The 23,876-nt window shown below is 32.4% G+C and overlaps 1 protein-coding gene across 6 annotated transcripts in view; it reads left to right on the top strand.

Moving 5' to 3' along the window:
* LOC114324226 (uncharacterized) overlaps positions 1-23,876 on the top strand; it is a 117,774-nt gene that overhangs the window by 31,551 nt on the left and 62,347 nt on the right. For 2 of the 6 annotated variants that reach the window (XM_028272003.2, XM_050651947.1), the window contains exon 1: positions 22,587-22,817. The exons of 2 other annotated variants lie outside the window; for them this stretch is intronic. The gene's annotated coding sequence lies outside the window, so the exon portion shown is untranslated. Of the gene's footprint in view, positions 1-22,573; positions 22,818-23,876 lie in introns of those variants that run through there. 2 more of the 6 variants (XM_050651978.1, XM_050651984.1) reach the window with 2 other exon arrangements.

Raw genomic sequence — 23,876 nt, 5'->3', positions numbered from 1 at the left:
CCTACTCCTCAACCTCTTCAGTTAAAGACTTAAAAAGGCAAACACATTGTAAACTATATCACTTGAGAAAGGCACTCTGTAATAAATTTGTAATTTGTTGTAATAAATTTTGTGGAAGTATAGAAAACAAACGTTTTCAGTGTTTTATTGTTAAATACCATAATAATATAAGCGTTTGTTTCTTTATTGTCTTCCCTTCCATGTCGGTTTGTCTGTTGGTCGGTAAATTTGAAACGGTTTATGTTACGTTCTGTATTATTAGCTGTCATAAAAACTGAGTTTTCAATAATTTTCAATCGAAGTATCTTTGCTTTTATCTTCTTTCTTTTGCTCTCCTTTATATCGCGCGTTTTATTCCAAAATAGGCGGTAAAAGTAGCATTAGAGCAATATCTTCTTCTTCTTCTTCTTTATAATCTTGTTCATTGACGGATTAATACCTCTATGGAAGGTTGTCACTCCATCTTTTGCGCGGTCGGCCGATACTACAGTCAGGTTAGCACCCTACTGATGGACTTTAAAACCATTTCAGCTCATAGAAACAAGATTAGAGCAATACAGGGTAGAGTGAGGGTGTTTCATTAAGAATGTCCATTATCTGAGTTGCAGATTCTAGACCTCAAAATATTAAGATTTGGCCCAAAAGCATACGATAGGGGATAGTGAATGGTTGACCTTTACCAAATATTACGTCACTGGGGGATTACTATTTTAAAACAATTTTTCTATTCTCCAATACTTTTTATGTAAATAATATACTCTTCATTGGTAACGGTACAGTCATTTTTTCTCGAGATCTCTCTCTTCAATCCTGGCTCCCCGGACGGAGTGTAGTGGTCGACGTGATGTCGTGTATTGTCCGTCTCCAAAGATCTCTGTCTCTGGTCATTACTTTTAACCCATGCATAGTTCTTTTGTATATTCATATCATTTGATCGATCCATCTTGTTGGGGATCTTCCTCGTGATCTTCGGCCTTCCACCTTTCATTGTATAATGAGTCTTTCCATGTTTTCTGTGTTTGCTCTCATAACATGTCCAAAGTATTTTAATTGTTGGAGATGGACTTTACTGGAGAGTCGTTGGCTAACTTTTAGCTCTCTTAAAATTGAATTATTTGTTCTATGGTTGGTCCAAGGAATTCGTAGCATTCGTCTTCAACAGAACATTTCAGAGGCGTCTATCTTTCTTCTTTCCGAATTTTTCAGAGTCCAAGATTCACATCCGTAGGTCAGTATTGGGAATATTAAGCAGTTGATCAACCTCATCTTTAACACTCTTGAAATTTGACAGTCCTTCCATATTATGGTTATTTTTGCTGTGGCGACTTTTGCTAGATCACATCTACCTTTTTATTTCTTCGTGTAGTGACCCTGTGTTTGCGATTAATGATTCCAGATATAAGTATGAGCTCACACCTCAAACCGATCAATTGTGGTTATGTGTGGATGATTGCTATGTAGTCTATCCACTGTCATGATTAGAGATTGCAATTGCTGGATCCAGCATCCAGCAATCCAGCTGGATCCAGCGCTTTTTTTTACATGCGGGATCCAGCAAACCGTGCTGGATCCAGCAGCGCGGATCCGCAAACGTGTCAAACTCGAAATATAGGTTACTTAATGTCTTCATTAGGCTCTTTATTCAAAGCCGTGAGTCGGCAACTTGCCATTATATCGCGCTAGCAGTAGCTCCTCAGTATCTGGAAAGTTTCTACAGCCTAAAAGTTTGCATCGATAAAGCGTTGATAGATTGCGATAATATTCTCTGCTGAGTGGCGAGTGGTCAATAATCAATGAGTTGATCGCCACTCTTTAACTGGTGAAAGTGGCTGTTGTCAAGTAGGTGTTACTTTATTAAATACCAAGATGCAATTTCCAAACTCTATTCTATCAAAGCTGGCGTACCACAGGGTAGCGTACTGGGACCTACCTTGTATCTCTTGTTTACCGCAGATATACCTCCACCTCTTCAGGAACCACTAGAGGAGAGACCACTTACAGAAGAAATGATGCTAGGAACATTTGCCGACGATACTGCAATCCTAGTCTCACACACAGACCCTATTTATGCCTCGCATATCCTTCAAGCGTATCTAGACAGAGTACAAATTTGGTTTTTGGAATGGAAAATTAAAGTGAATGAAGGAAAATCTATTCAAGTTACATTTACAACACGAAGAGGAACTTGTCCTCCTGTAACTTTAAACAATCACCAATTACCATCAGCCAACGAGGTAAAATATCTTGGTATTCATTTGGACAGAAGTCTCACATGGAGGAAACATATCTGGACCAAGAGAAAGCAACTAGGTCTCCAATTCAGAAATATGTATTGGTTAATGGGCCGTTCATCAAGACTATCTCTGAATAATAAATTGCTGCTCTATAAGGCAATACTTATGCCAATCTGGACATATGGGTTGGAACTATGGGGAACAGCCAGTCACTCCAACATCGAAATCATCCAACGCTTCCAATCAAAAACCCTCAGAACCATCACTAATGCACCTTGGTACATCAACAACAGAATTATTCATCGAGACCTTAAAACTGATACGGTACAAGAAGTCATCACAAAACGTAGCGCTGCTTACATTGCCAAGTTGGAGGATCATAAAAACCAGTTTGCACTTAACCTCCTAGACAATTCCCAAGAACAGCGTAGGTTAAAGAGGTTCAAACCATTGGACTTACCATTTAGAGTAAACTTTTAAACTAATGAGTTAGTAGTTATGAAATGTAATTATTTTGTACACAACTTTATAAAAATTGTACTTTGATTTTGCCAGTGGGTAAAATCTTCCTTGTCCTTAGTCAATGTAATTACTTTTGTTTATTGTTGACACTCAACAGATTGCAAAATAATTTTAAATAAAAAAAAATGTCTTCATTAGGCTCTTTATTCAAAGCCGTGAGTCGGCAACTTGCCATTATATCGCGCTAGCAGTAGCTCCTCAGTATCTGGAAAGTTTCTACAGCCTAAAAGTTTGCATCGATAAATCGTTGATAGATTGCGATAATATTCTCTGCTGAGTGGCGAGTGGTCAATAATCAATGAGTTGATCGCCACTCTTTAACTGGTGAAAGTGGCTGTAGTAGAAGCTCTTTGCAGAAGAGAGTCCACTTTGATAACGGCCGACACAACCATGAAATTTGTCTTATACAAACAAAATAGTCAGGACTCTAGCTTTAGTGCCAATCCATCGGAAGCATTACGCAACAGAATCGCGGAACGGCGCCTCTCTGAAATTACATGTACATTATCGTGTACTTATAGAATCCAAAAAAGTATGACGAAGGACTAAACAATCCTGGTTTTTTCCGCATGCCAAAAAAGAATGCAATGCGACAAGAGATGAAAATTTTGTTGAGTCGTATAAATAAACAAGTGATTGTGGAAACAGTGCAAGAGGACATAATGGAAGAAGATGGGTCAACTAATCCGGAGCTTGAACTTGAGATTGAATTGAATCGATAATGAGAAAACTTTTATAACCAAAGAAAACTGGTTTTCTAAAAGATTACGAAAAGATTTTGGAAAAGGAAATAGCCGTTTATGAGGCAGATGGAGTGAAAGGCGATCATTTGTCCATGGTCTATGACTATTTGATGACCTTAAAACCGACCAGCATAGAGGCATAAAGGGCTTTTTCTGCAACCGGTTATAATATGTACAGTTCTGTGCGAATTAGGTTAGGGGATAGATAAAATAGGTTTTTTCAAAACTTGGTCTTCCAAAAACAAAATAATTTATATTTCTGTTGTTTAAAAATTTAGAATACAGACAAAAAAACATTAAAATCGTGTTTTTATTTTGATTCCATATTTTGCTGAATCCAGCTGGATTTAGACCAATCTTGCAAAAATCCAGCTGGATTGAAAATGCTGCTGGATTGCAATCCCTAATCATGATCTTTGTCTTTGATATGTTTAATTGCAGACCAAATATCAGTCGTATAAAATCAATCAGCTCTGCTTGACTATTTGCAAGAAGGGCTGTGTCATCTGCGAAATGTAGGTTGTTTATTTTATGACCATTTATTGAGATGCCTTTTCCCGTCCTTCAAGTGCTCTTCTCATAATATGCTCTCCATATATATTGAATAATTTTGGAGAAATTCGTTTGAAAGTGTGTCAAGCATTTTAACTGATCCAGTAGTGTGTTCGTATAGTTCAGTTATAAGCGAAATAAGGTGTTGGGGTACGCTTACTTCTTTTAGTATTCGCCATAAGTGTCTCCACTTGACCCTGTCGAATGCCTTACGATAATCTATAAAGCATATGTACAGTGGAATATTGAATTCCCTAGATTTTTCGATTATCTATCTTATATTTAACAGGTGTTCTTGAGTACCTCTGCCTTTGGTAAATCCAGTTTGCTCTTGTGGAATTTCTCTTTGGAGGAATGTTTTTAGTCTCTCATTGATTATATGTAGCAATATTTTACTGGCATGTGATATGACAGAAATAGTTCTATAATTGTCGCATTTATGGAAGCTGCCTCTTTTATGAATTGTTGTTATTGTAGATTTTGTCCAGTCTTCAGGCCATTGTTTAGAATACCGTACTTGGTTACAGAGTAGATGAAGTAATTTTATTTTTCTCGAGATATTTGAAATTAAAAATGAAACGGCACAATACGTTAATCAATTCTTAATGAAACACCCTAATATAATACATTAATATTATATTCAATCTGCGTACTGCCAGTATTTTAATCTTAAGCCGGATCTGTCTTTAACGGTACTTATAGGGTTAACATCCCTAACGCTAAGTTCAACGTTTTGCTTATTTTTTAAAGAAACTGGATTGTGGCTTTTAAGTATGAACCAGTCCAGGTAGTACTCTTGTATTAGGCAGTGAGGTGCGTGTGGTTCTTAGAGGTAAATATTTTTGAAGTGCTGAGGACAAAATATTCCGTTTCTGAATGAGAGGTTAGTGAGAAAGGTTGGTTCTAATTCGTTTTTTTTGTACTTTAGAGGAAGATGTAAAAGTTATTATAACTAATCTAGGAATTCATTCTTTGAAATCAATTACTAGTAGTATTTTTAAAAAGTACTTCAGAATGGACTACGTAGAAAATATGAATTGCAAGATTATGGTTTTACATGTCACCAATGATGAATTATGAATATAATAAGGTTCCTTCTTATATTTTCTTCTATGAAGCGATTTACTTGGTTTTCCCATTATAATATGTGTACAACGATTTTAATAAAAATGTATTAGGATTAGAAGCAGCTTTGAGATGAATACGAATGACGTAGCAACAGAATTTGATTTTTTGTGTTTTTTACGTACTAATAGTGACGCATATGTCAACAATCTTCCGGTTCTGGTCTTTCTAACATTGATACTGAGATGCAAATTAATAACATCATCATCATCTTAGCCTCCTCAAGAATTTGTATCAAAATAGGTGCTATTTTGAAGCGGCTTCATGTGAGACACGTCTGTTTCACTCATTAAATTTGATGCGAAAATAGTTACGTCATTTTGGCTTAGGAGGTCAGTATAGTCTAATTTATTACGCATTTTTGGGTGCACACTTTCTAAAAACTATCGTTAGACCACCCCAAAAACTTTCTCTAGATAGATATAATTGGTGTATCCCTATCCCTAAGTAGCTTAGATTCTGTCCACGCTACATGTCCATTAATATTATGCCAAAAAAATGTAGGTGTTTTTTGTAACAGATGAAAATTATTTATGAATATGCCAAATTTTTCGTTGATATTTATCTACTATTTTATTTTTTTACTTAAGAGGCTACAGCGCGTCATCAATATTAATTCGGGAGATAGTAGCCTCACCGCGTTTCGAAAGTTCTGCGTATAAGTCGAAGCGAAGATCGGTGGGATAAGCGCATTTTATCAATTAAATTAGATATTTTTAAGACATTCCAGAAGCCTCTACAGATAAAATGTTTTAGCAACCTATTAATCATTCAGAATTACTCGACGGATATTAGTACAGTTAAAATAATTAAGACGATAACCATTTATGAAGCATTAAAATATTTTAAGAGTTCCAATGACAGCTCCGCAACAATTGCGTCTGGTTCTTTGTCGGTTCTTTTAGTCATTGAGAATATGTTTTTACCCAGCAAAAACACAAATATTTACATTCTTCTAATCAAAAAAATTATTTTTGAATTACTCCATGAGCAAAGAACAGTTAGATTTTTGTGGATTAAAGCTCACATAGGGCTCGAGTATAATTTTTTTTTAACTCTTTTATTCTGCAATCTATCAGTAATGACAATAAGCGTCTTTGTTGATAAATGATTATGACATGTACAGGATGCTCCATTAAGCACCCTGTTTTATAATGTAGCTATTGCTAACTTTGTGGCATTACCTCTAATATTTACAATATGTTATTATTTACAAAGATATGTACATTACTAATTACTTAAACCTATTAACTAAGTCTCTTGGTTTGAATTTTTTTAATCCTCTTTCTTCATGTTCATGTAAGTCTTCAAACAACCGCTTGGCTAACTCGTTAGGATGTTCAGACACTCTTTCGCGATATGTTGCACTATATTCACTTATCACCTCTTGCACTGTTGGAAATGCTAAGTCTCGTTGAATCACGTAGTTGGGTACGTAGTATGGAGCATCAAGAATCAGCCTTATCGTCTTGTTTTGGAACCTCTGTATTATATTTAGGTTGCTATTAGAAGCTGCTCCCCAGAGCTGGATACCGTAGGTCCAAATGGGCTTTATAATGGCTTTTAGACCAATAGTTTGTTTTCTAGAGACAACTTCGAGTTTCTGCCGATAATCCAATATAGACGGCTTAGTTTTAGTTCTAACTGTTTGCGTTTAGTGAAAATATGTTTTCGCCATGTTAGTCTTCTGTCTAGGTGGATTCCCAAGTATTTTACATCTTCGGCTTGAGGTAAATTATTGTTGTTGTTAAGTTGTACTGGTGGACAAGTTTCTTTACGGAGTGTAAATGTAACATGTGTAGATTTTAGTTCGTTAGCTTTCATGCGCCATTTCGACAGCCATTTTTGTATCTTGTTAAGGCAGATTTGAAGTTGTCTTGATGCCATCTTTGGGTCTTCGTGTGAAGAAAGAGCAGCTGTATCGTCCGCAAATGTGGCTATTGTAATCATCAGTGTAGTAGGAAGATCACTTGTGTACAACAAATACAGTATAGGTCCGAGTACACTGCCCTGTGGTACCCCTGATTTTATGGCGTTCAGAGAAGAGTATTCTTGGTTTTGTCTGACAAGGAAGTATCTATTGGTTAGGTATGATTTTAGTAACAGGAAGTGGGGATATGGAAGTAGCTTCTTAATTTTGTAGAAGAGTCCAATATGCCAAACTTTATCGAATGCTTGTGACATATCAATAAATGCAGCAAAACAGTAACGTTTTTGTTGGAAGTCATCGTTAATCTTGTTAACTATTCTATGTACTTGTTCGATAGTGCCATGTTTGTTTCGGAATCCAAATTGGTAGTCTGGAATTAAGTGCATCATTTCTGTTATCGACTTCAGCTTTTTGACGTATATTTTCTCGAAAATTTTGGAGATAGTTGGTAGCAAGCTAATAGGTCGATAAGAGGTAACTTCTTCTAATTTTTTGCCTGGTTTAGGGATCATTATTATTTGTGCTAATTTCCAGATCTTTGGGTAGTACCCTAGTTTGAGGACGGCATTGAAGATATATGTTAGTAATTTAAAGCATTTGTGTGTTGATTCCTGAAGCACTTTTCCTGTGATAAGATCATATCCTGGTGCTTTTTTAATGTCAAGTTCATTCATTATTATATTTCTGGTTTCACTTACTAGAATTTTTTTTACAGGCAGGTCCATTTGGAAGGGTGCATTAAGTGTTTCGTCTATTTCTTTATCTTCAGAATGCTGCTCTGGATCGTATGGATGGAATACTTTTTTTAAGTGTTCAGTAAAGACTTCTGATTTTTCTTTGTCATTTCTTGCCCATTTATTTCCGTTTCTAATTGGAGGATTAAACTGTTGAGGTTGTTTAAGCTTTTTTGTAGCCCTCCATAGTGCGTAGTCTGAGGCTTCCGTTGGGGTTAGAGATTCTAAATAATTCTTAATATTTTCATTTTTACTGTTCGATAATGTCTATTTTAATTGCAAAGTATAATGAGCATGTAGATATATTAGCTAAGAAAGCCATTGATTCTGGTGTGAAAACAGATTATAAGCTCTGCTTTCCAGATTTATTTATATAAATCAAGAATGATCTAAACGATCAGTGGAAACAAGAATATTATGAATATAACCAACACTCCCACTCACAATAATATGCACTGATACAACCCACAATCCCGAGCGAATTTTGGTTTAAAAATTACTCTGTCCCACGTAGATACATTACATCTATTATCAGAATGAGATCTAGACACGCGTGTTATCCAGCCCATCTGGCAAAACTTAGAATTTTAAGTTCCAATTTATGAGAAGATTGTCAAAAAGAAGCAGATTTAAACCATATTTTCTTTGAATGTACAAAATGTATACAACAAACTGATGACTTAATAAAAAATTTAATCAAACATATATAATCCTTCCTCCCTATAACATTTGCTACCTTTTGTCATTAAATAATAAAACCGTATATGACTATTTAACAGAATTTATTTCAAAAAGTAGCCGTAACTTGTGAGCACAGTTAAACCAGTAACCTTTGTTTTACCCCATTTGTTTAAAACCTTCTTTCCGTGACCCAGTCTAGTTTGTGTATTAATTGAATCGTTTATTTCAGAAAGGGGTAAGTCACAAAAACCTGCTTTTGAGAAAAACAAAAAAAAACGTGTTTACATTCAACAAAAATTTTATTTATATAAAATAAAAATTCTCACTAATAACCTGTAGTGTTTGTCAAAAAGTATTGTATTTTTCAAAAATTTATCTTGTTAATTTGGTCAAGAAAAAAATAAATAATTTTTTGCACTTGGCCCCTTTCTGAAATAAAATTGGTGTTTACATTCAACAAAAGTTTTATTTATATAAAATAAAAATTCTCACTAATAACCTGTAGTGTTTGTCAAAAAGTATTGTATTTTTCAAAAATTTATCTTGTTAATTTGTTTAAGAAAAAATAAATAATTTTTTGCACTTGACCCCTTTCTGAAATAAAGTTGGTGGTTACACAATTTTTAAGCAAGGAGTCATGCGTTGCATGGCCCCTTTCTGCACTAAACGCTAATTTCTCTGCGCTGCCAAGGCAACACCAATGGCAGCAATTGATTCCTTTCTGCAACAAAAGCTGTATTTACGTTTAAATTAAAAAAATCCACCAAAAACTCATTTTGTCAAAATTAGTCACTTGACCCCTTTCTGAAATAAACGATTCAATTTAATGTCTTGATGGGTCCCTAGACGAGAAGCGAGTAACTATGTTTATTCCCTACTGAGAATCAAATAGTTATTGTGATAATTACTTTCTTTTCTTTGCTTTAGGAAGAACTTAAAAAAGAATGTGTGTGTGTGTACTTTGTACGCACGTAAGAAGGTATTCTTCTATTATATAATAGGTAATCTAAACGAAGTAAATATACTTAAAAAGGTTATTTATACTTATTTTATTTAAAAATCAAACTAACTTTCTTATCTACCACTTTCAAAAAAGAAGAATATCTTCAAAAATTATATAATAATATACTTACAATCATAAAATCTATAAAAAAAAATAAAAAAATAATAACTTGCTTGGGGCTCGAACCCACTTCACGTCTACCGTGCCGTACGAAAGCTGACGGCATTTCAAACTAGACCACATTCGCGTGTACGTCATGTGGGAATATACACAAACTAAACGTTTACACCATAAATTTATATGAATTTAATAAAATTATTAGTTTGATTTTTGTCGAAATAAAATACAACAAAATATAGAGTAAGAAAACAATATATGAGATGAAGATTTGTAGAAAGTTTGTTCGTAATCAGATTATGTAAATTAAAGCATTGCCTACTAATAGGTAACTACATTAATTTGTTTACATTTTCCAAATAGATAGGTATTGAAACTATTAGGTATTTCCAACTGAAACATTTAGAATTACGTACCTGCGGCTTTTCAAAACTATTTAAAAAGTCACTATAATTATAAATTTGATTTTATTTCTGTCCACACATCAATAAAAACTAATATTATACAATATTTTTGTTTACCGATAATCTCCATATTGAACAATTATTGACAGATCATTTCAAAATTTCAACACCCAATCAGAGCCCGTATAACCACTAATACCATACTGTCGGTGTGCGCATGCGCGGGGATCAATCAAATTTTACCCTCAATCGATTCGCCGCTAAAGAAGAATATCTTCAAAAAGTTGTGACTGGCTGCATTTAGCATTTAGGTATAGCGAATATTACACGAAAAAGAATCAGTATTTAGTAAGGACTTCACAACGCAAAAAATATACAGGGTGTTCTATTTAAAATAAGAAAGTTCATTAGATTTCCAGAAAAACGGAAGATTTGACAAGAATGTAATTACCATTATAATATCGGCTGCATTAGAATACCCTTACCCACGAAAATCTATAAAAATCGTTTTGGCGGTTTCCGAGAAATTACCGTGTTTCCATAATTTATCGCTACCCTGTATATTATTACAATGAGTTCAACAATGTATTACAACAAGTTCATTAGATTTTCTAAAAAATGGAAGATCTGACAACAATGCAAATACCACTATAATATCGGCCGCATTAGAAGATCCTTACCCACCAAGTTCTATAAAAATCGTGCAGCCGTTTCAGAGATAATTGAGGCGTTCCATACATAAAACTCACTCTATATAACATCAACTGTCAATTATTTATCACGTAAACCGAAGTTATAAATAAACTAAACAATTGTAAAAGCAACAGCTGATTGGCTATTTTCGAATACAATGTAAACCGTGCAAAGTCCATGAATTGGCAAATGAAATGAGATATAATTTAATCGAAAAAATTAAAAAGGGTGTCTAACAATAATTAAGATATGTTAACCTCCTAACCTATTTTAATTGGGTGATATCCAACCAATCAATTTCCCATTCAATGCTGTCGACAATATTATTACGCTGAACCTTTGTGAAAATCCTTACTTATAATTAATGCTTTACATTATTTATTTGCTTAAAATGTATTTATAAATGTTTGAGAACCTGCTAAAGTCTAAAGGATCAAAATTGCTAATCAGATAGTACATTAAAAAAGGTATACGTTTATATACAGGGTTGCGAGAAAGTCTGGCAACACGGTAATTTCTCGGAAACCGCTTGAACGATTTTTATGGTTTTTGGTGGGTAAGGGTCTTTTAATGCGGTCGATATTATAGTGGTAATTACATTGTTGTCAAATCTTCCGTTTTTCTGGAAATCATTTTATTTTATCACATTTCTATAATTTTATTATCATATTTATATAAAAATTAAACAATTTTTTTCGCTCTTCACTTTTTGCCGGAGGCCCGCTTTTCACTTCTTACCGGGATCCGCTCATCCCTCTCGGCGGCCCTGCCCATTCTGCATCCTCTCCTTTTATTAACTTTCTTTATAATTTCATCCATTATCAGATAAAATATTAACTTGTCTAATGCCAGTTTCATACTTGATAGGTTGCGATAGTTTTCCCTTACTTTTTACTATAGCTATGTTATCTTTATATATTGTTCGTTTGCTATAACTTTTCCCATGCGTCACGATTCATTTCAAACAAATTAAGTCAAAACATAAAGTGAAACGAAAGTCGATGTGTATATACATTTTGTATACTATATACTACACCCATCGGCGTATGTTTCACTTTATGTTTGGACTTAATTTGTTTGAAAATGAATCGTGACGCATGGGAAAAGTTATAGCGGACGAACAATATATTCTCAATGGTTTTTATTAAATGCAGTGATATTCCCTTTTCATATAATAAATGTATCGCGTTACGATTCTTTAAGGCTCATAATGCAAGGTAAAATGAATGCCTCATCCAGTTAGAAACAAATAAAGAGTATCTTAATGATTAATTTATACAATTCTTATTATACAGGGTGTAACAAAAATACAGGTCATAAACTTAATCACATACTCTGGGACCAAAAATAGTTCAATTGAACCTAACTTACCTTAGTACAAATGTGCACATAAAAAAAGTTACAGCCCTTGAAGTTACAAAATGAAAATCGATTCGAAATCTATTAAAATTTTTTATTGAAAATGGACATGTGGCATTCTTGTGGCAGTAGTATCTTAAGAAAAAATTATAGTAAAATTTGGACACCCCATAAAAAATTTATGGGGGTTACGTTCTTTTAAACCTCCCCAAACTTTTGTGTACGTGCCAATTAAATTATTGTTGTAGTACTATTAGTTACCAACTACCACTAGTTAAACAAAATTTATTTATGATTTACATTTTTTTAGGTATATTTTGAACCATATTAAGAAAGAAACTACATCTCGATAAAAGGTGCTTTCTCGAAAAAATACAGAGGCAAAAAAGTTTTAAAAACACTGTGTTTAACTAATGGTACCGCAGTAATATTTTAATTGAAACTTACACAAATATTTGGGGGGTTTAAAAGAACGAAAGCCAATAAAAATTTTATGTAAACATATTAAAAAATAAGCCTCAACTCGATAAAAACTGCCTTATCGCAAAAATACTGAGAGGCAAAAAAGTTTTAAGAATATTGAGTTTAATGGTACCATAATAATAATTTAATTGAGACGTACACAAAAGTTTGGGAGGGTTTAAGGGAACAAAACCCACATAAAATTTTTATGGGGTGCACAAATTTCACTATAATATTTCTTTAAGATGTTATTGCCATAAGAATGCCACATGTCCATTTTCAATAAAAAATCTCCAATAGTTTTCGATATATTCGAAAAAATCGATTTTCATTTTGTAACTTCAAAGGGTTGTAACTTTTTTTATGTGCATATTTGTACTAAGGTAAGTTAGGTTCATTTGCACTATTTTTGGTCCCAGAATATGTGATTTAATTTATGACATGTATCTTTGTTACACCCTGTATAATAAACAAGTACAATTTAGAATGTATGTATTAACAACGGTCTGCACTCTAAAGTTATAATTAAACAGCTGCAGAGAATTTCACCAACATAAATTGAATCTGGCTAAAAAGGTTCCTCCAATATTAAAATGCACTTAGTCCATTTGAAGGCCAATCCATTGGGCATTCGTCTATTCCATTTGGCAGTTGTTTAACCGAATCAATAAAACGTACCAATAGCGGAAACGTTGACTAAATACACTGCCCGACAAAAAGCGCGGAATGCTTTACATTTGTAATATGTGATGGATAGCTCTGTTGGACAATAGACTCAGTAAAACACGAGTTTAATTTAAATAAAAATATATTTTTATATTCCCAACAAAATAAAATAAAAATATCAAAATAACATTTACTCCTCAGCGCAGCTTTGAATAAGGCCCACGGCTACTATCTGTCAATATAAATAAATATAATTACTGGATTTAGGTTACAACATAAAAAATCAACAAAATATACATCATCAACTACACAGTGAAGACCCAACAAGAGAAGAAGTGTCAAATGCCATCCTAAAACTCAAAGACAATAAAGCCCCAGGAATCCATAAAGTCTGTTCGGAAATGTAAAAAAGAGGGTGATCGGCTTTTTGCAGCAGTCCATCAATAATTAATAGTACTTATATGGGAGAATGAATTGGTACCAGAAGAGTGGCTAAAGTGAATAATATGTCCGTTGCATAAAAAAGTGATCAACTGGATTGTAAGAACTATAGAGGCATTATTCTGTTAGCATCTGCGTATAAAATCTTCACCAATGTATTCTTTGAAAGACTTAAACATTTTACAAAGGATATTGTTGGTCAATATCAATGCGAATTCACTGCTGGAAAGTCAACTATAGATCACATCCAAGCACATAGGCAAATTCTAGAAAAGTCACTAGAATATAACATAGATACCCACCATCTCTTCGTCGACTTCAAAGGAGTCTATGACAGTGTTCAAAGAACTGCAATATATGATGCAGTGATAGACTTTGGGATTCCATCTAAGTTAGTGAAGTTGACCCAACTAACAATTAGTCCAGAAAGCCACTGCGCATCCGCTAGAAAAAATATTCTAATTCGGATTTTTTGCACAATCTTACTCAAAAAGGACTCCTTTTAACAAATTTGCATGTTGCCAGGACCAAAAGGTGGTCAAAAATTTTTTAAACGTTTTTTTTTTTTTGTTTTTTTCCTAAAATTATTTTTTTTGCATGGAAAAAAGTTTTTTTAGGTTTTTTGGATCATTCCAAACAGAAAAGGTTTGTAGTGACTGTTCTCTAAAATGATAGTTTTTGACATATAAGCGATTAAAAATTGAAAAATTGCGAAATCGGCCATTTTCAAACCCTCAAAAACTATGTAAAAACTGAAAATTTGAATGTTGCCAATGCCAAGGTAGGTAGATATTCTTTAAACATCGATTGATGAAATCCCGAAGAGTTTTTTGCAATACAATATTCAAAACTCCTTTGTTTTTTAATTGCTAATCAAGCGTGCGCGACACTATTTTCCACCGACCGACAGTATGGTGCAAATGAAAGGAATAAATTCGTTATTTCGTAAACCAGCGGTTTTAAGGAAAAATCCCAAAACAGGTCGATTTTTATTTTTAAGTTATGATATTGTGGCATATATGGTATACTAGTGAAGTCATCCGTCTGGGCGTGATGACGTAATCGATGATTTTTTTAAATGAGAATAGGGGTCGTGTGGTAGCTCATTTGAAAGGTTCTTCATTTATCTATTCAGTAATGTAAATATTTACATAATTATTTATACAGGGTGTCCTTCTACTTCTTTTTTGTCAAATAATTTAATTTAATAAAAATTTTTTGGACACCCTGTATAAATAACTATGTAAATGTTTATATTACTGAATAGAGAATTAAAGAACCTTTCAAATGAGCTAGCACACGACCCCTATTCTCGTTTAAAAAAATCATCGATTACGTCTTCACGTCCAGATGGATGACGTCACTAGTATACCATATATGCGACAATATCATAACTTAAAAACAAAAATCGACCTGTTTTGGGATTTTTCCTTAAAGTCGCCGGTTTACGAAATAACGAATTTATTCCTTTCATTTGCACCATACTGTCGGTGGAAAATAGTGTCGCGCATGCTTGATTAGCAATTAAAAAAACAAAGGAGTTTTTAATATTGTATTGCAAAAAACTCTTCGGGATTTCATTAATCGATGTTTAAAGAATATCTACCTACCTTGACAACATTCAAATTTTCAGTTTTTCACATAGTTTTTGAGGGTTAAAAATGGCCGATTCCGCAATTTTTCAATTTTTAATCGCTTATATGTCAAAAACTATCATTTTTAGAGAAAAGTCACTAAATACCTTTTCTGTTTGGAATGATCCAAAAAACCTAAAAAACTTTTTCCATGCAAAAAAATAATTTTAGGAAAAAAACAAAAAAAAACCAATAGAAAGCTACAGAAATCTAAATTAAATTGATTATTTTTTGATGATTTTAACTTCCAATCGTACAGTAAGATATTTGATCACGTGTTTGATTCTGTCCAATGAGATTAAAATTATACTGAGAATTATCTACTGTAGAAAATTACCGATAGAATTTTTTTAAGTAGATTGTTTCTGTTTAATGGCAACCAGTTTCCTAGTTTTGACAACTGTCACATTTAAGAAAATATCCATAATATACGTATTAAAAAATAATCTTACGAATATCACATGACAGTAAGAATAAATAAAAAAATAATGCTTCATATTTACTCAAATTTGTTGTCATTGGGTAATAGCCACTAGAGCCCTGCGGGCTCTCCTGTCTATTGCCAGACAACAAATTTTCGAAATACTGTGGCATTATTTTCAATTTATTCTCACTCTCTTGTGATATTATACCCGATAATTTTTGATAACTTCCCGTCGTCAAGTATATTACGTCATATGCCCTTCGTTGCTACGAAAAAATACATTCAGTGACATTAATGGCAATTAATGTTTTAAAAATTATAAAAGTGATGACTTTCAATCGTAAAATATTTATAACAACTGTGTGTTTAATTGTACTAATTTGTACTTACATAAATAAATTACAATACAATTTTGGTTTTGAACAGTTTTATTCATGAAATAATCGCAACAAATTGCACTCGATCTCTAAAATTAATTTTAGGGCAATGCTATTTTAAGGCACTGCAGTTAAAAGTGAAAATTGTCAAATTGTGAAACGCCAATACATTTATATTTCATTTATTAACAATAATATTAATAGTACAACTTGCGCGCAATTTGAAAAAGGTGGTTTAAAAGGTTTTTTAAAATTTAATTTAAACGGTATTATTGCATTTTTAACACTTTTGTAGAAAAAACAAATTTATGTAACGGTATAATATTTTCGCTAAGAATTTTTAGACATTCCCCTCGAGTGTAGACAACCAGTTCTACCTTTTACGGGTCATAGGTTTCATGGTTTCAGCAATTAACAAAAATATTGTATTTTATAAATTTATAACGTTTGTAGAAAAAATATTGTATGATATACGTGTTAAAAAGTACATTTTTAAGGTACATAAATTTTAAGGCATGCGTGCCTTAAAATTGTACTTTTAACACTTATATCATAAATAACTATTACAGAATAACTTATAATGAAAATAAAAACTAATATCAAATAACTTTACATCTCAATGGAAAAAATACATTTATAGGGGATAGACCAGTAAGGATCTGTGAAAAAACGTATATTTTTGGATGTGAGAGGTGGCATTCGGAGTTTTGCATTTTGGATAAAGTTAGGTGACACCTTCAGTAATAGTAAATGGCTTATGCTCCTTCTCAAATGTGCCCGGAACATTAATAAAGAAATTTAAATATTTAAAAATTTCGAAAAACCTCGATTTTTTTCTGCTTTTTTTGCTTATAACCTTAAAACGATTCGTTTTGGAACTAAGTCGTACAGAAATAAAATAAATATAATTGAATTTTGTATGATATACGACTGGTTAAAAATGTCCTAACGTATTACCTTTTCTGCAATATAGCAATAAATACAAAATATGGGAGCAAAATACGCCTGTTGTTATTCAATGTTTTTAACCACTTTGGTGGCACTTAGAACCTTAGTAATTCGCTTAGGAAATTCTTTGTAACATACTTAAACCGTGTACCAAATTTCATTAAAGTCGACCTAATAAATTTTGCATAATAAATTTGCAATCTAAATGTTTTTAAAAAAGTTCAAATTTTTTAAAATCTTTCTGAACAAAAAGCAGACCATTTAGAAGTTAGTTAATTTTTTTACATAATATAAAGAGGTGCTTTACCTATCTAATACACTTTACAGAATTAAAATCGGATTATTTAAGGGGCCTCAGTAATGTTTTAAACTTATAAACAATTTTTTGGCTTATAAACAAATAGCTATAATTAATAATAAAAAAAAAATAATTTTTAGCAATGCAAATAATTAAAACCGGTATAATTTGACTTAAACTTTTAAATGCTGTCAGCAGAATTGCTATTTTATTTTTTAATCAAAAGTTATTCGCGTTCAAAAATTGCAATTTTTCGATTTTTTGAAAGTTTCACTGAGTTTATCTCGAAAACTATGCATCCTACAAAAAAACTTGTAAGAACATTTTTTGCTTAGAATTACCCAAGAAATACAAAAAAAATGTTTTATTTTGCAAAAAATCGATGTTATGTAATTCCTCAAGTTCTTTGTTTATAACAATCTTATCGACATCCGGATCAACTGTTACCCAAAAAAATCGTGTTCTACGGGTCAAAAAATACATAAAAATCTTGGGTAAGTCCATCTAAACAAAGAAGCTTGTAGCACCCCTCCTGGCCACAGCTCTAATTTGTTTATAAGCCAAAAAATTGTTTATAAATTTAAAACATTGCTGAGGCTGCTTAAATAATCCGATTTCAATTCTGTAAAGTGCATTAGATAGGTGGAGTACTTCTTTATATGTAAAAAAATTGACAAATCTTTGTATGTTTTAGTTTTTGTTGTGCAAGATTTTAAAAAATTTTAATTTTTTAAAAAAAGTTTAGATTCCAAAATTATTATTCAAAATCTAGTAAGTCAATTTTAATGAAATTTGGTGTACGGTTTTAGCACATTACAAAAATTTTCTAAGCCAATTAGGAAGATTCCTAAGTGATGGAAAATCATTGAATAAGGACAGGCTTGTGTTGCCCCCTTATTTTATATTTATTGCTATTTTGCAGCAAGGGTGATATATTAAGACATTTTTAACCAATCGCATTTGATAGAAAATTTAATCATATTTGTTTTATTTCCATATGACTTTGTTCCAAAATGAATCGTTTTAAAGTTATAAACAAAAAAAGTAGAAAAAAATCGATGTTATTCGAAATTTTTAAATATTTGAATTTTTTTTATTAATGTTCCGGGCATATTTGAGAAGGAGCATAAATCAATTATTATTAAAGAAGTTATCACCTAACTTTATCCGCAAAAATCTGAATGCCACCTTTCACATCCACCTAAAAACAGATCCTTACTGGTCTAGGAGTGCATATAGATTTTCAATTCGAAAAAAAATCAAACAAGATAGAACTTTTTGTAATTGCAGAAACGTTTGGCGTCCCTGCTCGGGCGCCAAACGAGGTCGTTGCGTTTCGTTGCTCCAGGTAACTATCAGTCGAAGAAAAAGAGTTCGCTTTTTAAATCATTTTTATTCTAAATCAAAATAAACAGAAGATACGATAATTAGCCTTAATCACTCACTAGGTTCGTTAATAAAATATATTTATAATTTCTACGCATCGAGCTTATTGTTCGGGCCGATGTGACGATACTTTTGTACATAAATGAATGATTCTGACGATCGCGCGAAATAGGAATTGCTTTTATTAATACGACATGAATGTATAGGAAAGGGGAGAAAGGAGATCCCGCTCACCTCGCCGGATTGGAAAGACATATAAAGGATATATGATCACCGCTCATATAAGGATAGGTAAAAGAATAGGTAAGAAGAAAACTGTCGGATTCGCTCAGGTCGCCAAAACGACAGCGGAAAATAATCGGGAAATACTACCTACATAAACTCACCTCTTGTACCTCGCTGTTGTCTATTATTCTTCGATCAACGCTCCAAGATTAATAATCAACTAGGCTTTTCGATCCGATTTTTATATCGTTCGAAACAGTACAAAAACGTGTTTTACTTAATTCATTGGCGTACTCTAGACGATAAAATTATATTATCGTCACAAATTGTTATTGTGAAAAGTTGTTTGGAATTAAAAAATTTGTTTTAGTGTTCAATTACATCCTCCTAATTATTGAAAATATTGTGAATAAAAAAGGCACATAACTCTTAAAAAAAATTCATAACTTTTACATACCTCGTATAAAATTAAAAAAGTTTGATATCTGATAATTGTATCTTAGATTTTAGACCAGGGAGAGCATTTTATGAATAATAACTTTTTTCGTAAAAGTGATAATAAAATAGATAAAAAAGATCAAGGCAGGTTTTGTTTATATTTGATTCAGAGTTGGACCACCATCTCCATATAGCTATTTCAGCATCCTTATGCCTCATAGGTGAAGCTCAGAAGTCTCAACTCTGAAGGAAATACAAACAATTCTGCCAATTTAAGGCAAACCATCGCAATGCAATGAACCCACCTCTGAGACGCAATTCAGCGACATCTCTCGTATTACGAGGAAAACAACGAAAAGCCCCAGATGCAAAGTTTACTACCTTTTAAACAATTAGAATAATTGAAATAAAAATATAATAAACAATATTTTAAATCCAAGACTGTTCGTTAATAAACTGCTTTCTGGCTGCATCCCATATCTCCGGATTTTACAATATATAATCACAAGAGACGACGAAAGTAGGAGAAAACAAATAGAGGACGCTTAGGCCACGCATTTACCTTCCCTTCGTCAAGGAAAAGGACCGAAAGACAGTTTCTAAATACTCAAACTGAGTAAAATTGAAAAAGATAAAAAAGATCAAGGCAGGTTTTGTTTATATTTGATTCAGAGTTGGACCACCATCTCCATATAGCTATTTCAGCATCCTTATGCCTCATCGGTGAAGCTCACAAGTCTCAACTCTGAAGGAAATACAAACAATTCTGCCAATTTAAGGCAAACCATCGTAATGCAATGAACCCACCTCTGAGACGCAATTCAGCGACATCTCTCGTATTACGAGGAAAACAACGAAAAGCCCCAGATGCAAAGTTTACTACCTTTTAAACAATTATATATGAGTTAACAATGATAGTTGAGTTTCAGATTTTTGACTATCCAGAGCAATTTACTAAAAATAACTTTTTTTCGTAAAATTGATAATAAAAAGGTTTTCCATGTGGTTCCTAGCTACGCAGACACGCTGTATAAGAGCTCCTGTATAAGAATTTTCAAATTGCAATGTCATATTCGGATTCAGCATAATCAAAAACAAAATAGAAACGTATTTGATCAAAGTAAAATGATGAATTTAACGATATTTTTAAAATTATTTATACAAAAAATTGTTATTGTTTAAACAATGAATAAACAATTAGCGGCCAAATCTGCGAGTAGAACTTTTTACTTTAACATGTATATAAATTAACAAAAAAGTTTTAGAAAAATATAAGCTTGTTTGAATTTTTCAGAAACAATGCATATTTTCGTTCTAATTGCACTCGCCTCTTATAGAATAACTTTATTAAATAGATATATAATTATACATATCCCGTAAACAAAATACTAACGGAATATAATGACCATTAAAGTAGCTTTGTAAAACATAGTGCAAAAACAGTGACATTAGTGTACCTTCAACTAGAAATAGATCTATGTATAAATAACTCATTATTAGTTGAGGTTTATTTTTAGTTTCAACTGTTAAAAACACAGAAGAAAATTTAAATAAGATTGCCTACAATCGGCAATATATTTTTATTTAATGGAAAAAAGCTGAACCGTTACCATAATAAATAGAAGCTAAATTAGGTATAATTTCAAGATAAAAACGTAATTGCTTTTGACTACATGAGCAGTGGCTTTGCAGATACCCAAACAGTCAATATGTCTCAAACATATAACCAAGCTTTATCATATGTATCAGTAGCGAAATCGATTCCACGGCCAACATTTCCAACCAAGAGAAACTGTTTCTTAAATTCGCAAGCTGTACAAAATTGAAGGAAGGGGTATTGATGGTAGGATGTCTTTCTATGTTAATAAGAAATTTTTCCTAATCTATAATTCCAAGATAAAATAATTATTATACCTACTAATGGGGTACTAATACCTACCTGTTAATCTTCGAGCCGACCTGGGGGGTTTTTAAAATGGACCTGAGGTATCATAAATAACTAAAGAATTATAGTGAGCCGAGATGGGAATACTCCTATTACCGAATAGAGAATTGAATAACCTTTCAAATGAGCTAACAAATGAACCCTATTCATCGATTATATCATCACACCCAGATGGAAAATGCCACTAATATCATATATATTATGATAAAAAATCTTCTTCTTTTTCCTTTTTATAAGCAATTCTGCTTTTTCATTGGCGGATTGACACCTCTATGGAAAATTGGTTGTCACTCCATCTTTTGCGCGGTCAGCCGAGATTTCTTCTACCGATTGGTGATTTATCTCTTGCTATTTTAACCACACATGTCTCCCTCATTCTACTTATATTGTTATTCCATTATTTTTTTCTATTTAGTGTCCATTCGTTTATACACTGGACGTTACATTTTCTTCTTATGTCTTCAGTCCTCTTTCGATCTGTCGATCTCTCAGCGTATTCCATGTAATCCTTCTCAGTGCTCTCATTTCTGCCGTGTTTAGTAGTCTTTATATTGTGGCCGTATCGGGTCTTGTTTCTGATACATATATCATTATTGATCAGTGTTCATATGTCGGTTTCGCCATATAGTGTTAGTAAGGCACCCAGCCAAACTATTTGCTTTTTGTAAGCACTGAATTTCTCAGTTCTTTGTTCAGGTCTCCGTAGCTGGACAGTAATTCCAAGGTATTTTATTTCCATTACTTGTTCAATACTGATGTCATCAATTTCTATTTTACATCTGATTGATCCTTTACTGATTACTATTGTTTCAGTTTTCTGAGAGGAATCTTATCATATTGAATTATTTTGCTCTTATGTTAAAACTGTGGACTAATCTTTTCACACTATCTTCATCTTCGGCTATCATTATTGCGTCGTCTGCGTAACAGAGTATTTTTACTTCTTTGTTTCCCATTCTATATCCTCTTCCTTTGTTGAAACGGCCCATTTTACGAAAAATAAATTTATTCCATAATTTTGCTCATCACTGTACATACGTAATCGTACATATACATATTTAAATACGTTTTAAAACCAATTTTTTTCAGTTCTATCTTTCACATACATTGTCTGAAACGTTTTATTACAAATTACAGTTCGTCTGCCAATAATTTTTGAAATTTTTCCAAAAATACCAGACGGTAGCGCGTTGAATCCCTGACCTGTGCTCCCAGTCACCAATTTTATTGATAGTCTTACCATACATAACTCTGATTAAAACAATTAATCAACATCGTCAAACATGGAATTAAATGTCTCACATACGTACGGAGCTATTAGAGCCAATATTTGAAGAAAGTTACAGGAACTTGGATTTATGATGCGATGTAGAGTGATTTAAAATAGTGTTTCCATAAACTTGTGTAAATAGAATTATTTTGCCGTGTATTTATATAAAAAGAAGAGGAAATAAACCCAGTTAGTTAAAGTAAAAGGTAAGATTTACAACTATCAGTTTTTTAGAATTTTCATTTAGTTTTCTATTGTAATTAGTATAGAATGGAAAATGTGCTCTTAAAATTGTAACTAATTTATTTAATATTCTGGCTCTGGATCATAAGCCGTTGTATTTTCTTTCTCTTTGCGTAAATTCCTCGTGCGTTTCTCTGTCGGATTATTTATTCTAATGTTTGTTGCTTACCTATTTCCATCATTTTTTTTCGGTCTGTACTTGCTCAATGGTACTCCTTCAATGGTATTTTCTCTTTTTCGTCTAATTTCGTTTATTCTTGCTATCTATGGACTTTTTTCTTTTCTTTGCTCCCTTTGCTTTTATTTTCCTCTTGAAGTTAAATTGTATTGATTTTCCCCATTAATTGACCCTTTATAATGGGAAATAAGCCATAATTTTACCAAAAACATAATTAGACATAATTAGTTCAGTGGAAAAAATATCCCAGTGTTTACCAAATCATGAAAAAGAACAATATAGGGTACTATGTAAACTTGAATTGTAAAAATCTAATAAAATTGAACAGAACATCAGCAAAGAGGAAATGAAAGCTTTAAAAACTTTAAAAAATGATAACTCCATAACAATCCTACCAGCGGATAAAGGAAATGCAACTGTAATAATGGATAAAATACAATATGAGGACAAAATTACAGATCTAATTACAAATGGACCTTATACCAAATTAACGAAGGATCCAACGAAGACACTAGAAAACAAAATCTATAGAACTTTATTCAAATTTAAAAATGATCTAACGTACTATCAAAGAAAATTAATGACACCTCATTACAGTAAGACACCACATTTTTATGGAGTACCGAAAATTCATAAAGCGAATATTCCACTTAGACCCATTTGTAGTACCATCAATTCTCCTTGTAGTGAACTATCAAAATTTTTATTTGTATTATAAAACCATTTGCAAATAATAATGACACATTCATAAAAAATACGCAACATTTTTTAAACAAATTATCAAATATTGAATTTAATCCAAATAATATTTTAGTAAGTTTTTACATAAACAGTTTATTTACAA

This window comes from Diabrotica virgifera, chromosome 1 (genome assembly GCF_917563875.1).
Source record: "Diabrotica virgifera virgifera chromosome 1, PGI_DIABVI_V3a".
NCBI classification, from domain to species: domain Eukaryota; kingdom Metazoa; phylum Arthropoda; class Insecta; order Coleoptera; family Chrysomelidae; genus Diabrotica; species Diabrotica virgifera.
The sequence above is the reverse complement of the archived record's forward strand: the minus strand, read 5'-3'. Positions and strand labels throughout refer to the sequence as shown.